This window comes from Condylura cristata, unplaced genomic scaffold (assembly GCF_000260355.1).
Source record: "Condylura cristata isolate star-nosed mole 26May11 unplaced genomic scaffold, ConCri1.0 scaffold00013, whole genome shotgun sequence".
Taxonomy (NCBI): Eukaryota; Metazoa; Chordata; class Mammalia; order Eulipotyphla; family Talpidae; genus Condylura; species Condylura cristata.
The window spans coordinates 54,097,147-54,097,441 of NW_004567114.1; positions in this window are offsets into that span (position 1 = coordinate 54,097,147).

The following is a 295-nucleotide window of genomic DNA, read 5'->3' on the forward strand; positions in this document are numbered from 1 at the left end:
ATAGATTTCAACAAAGGTACTGTTGATCACATTCCTTTTAATCCATTCTTATATTGCATTGTTGATTCACATGCTGATTCCTCACTGAGTCCTTAAGTAAATTTTATTTACTGTGAATCTTCTCCAAGAAGGGAATTCTTGCTTTCCAAGGCAGCAATTGAAAGGAGATGAAAATAAAATTTGATACTCTTTACATCACAAACACGATTTGAGACCAGTTACTCTGTTAGTAGAAATTCATCACTCATTAAATACAGGGCAAGCATGGCTATCCATAATAATTTTGAGTGCAATG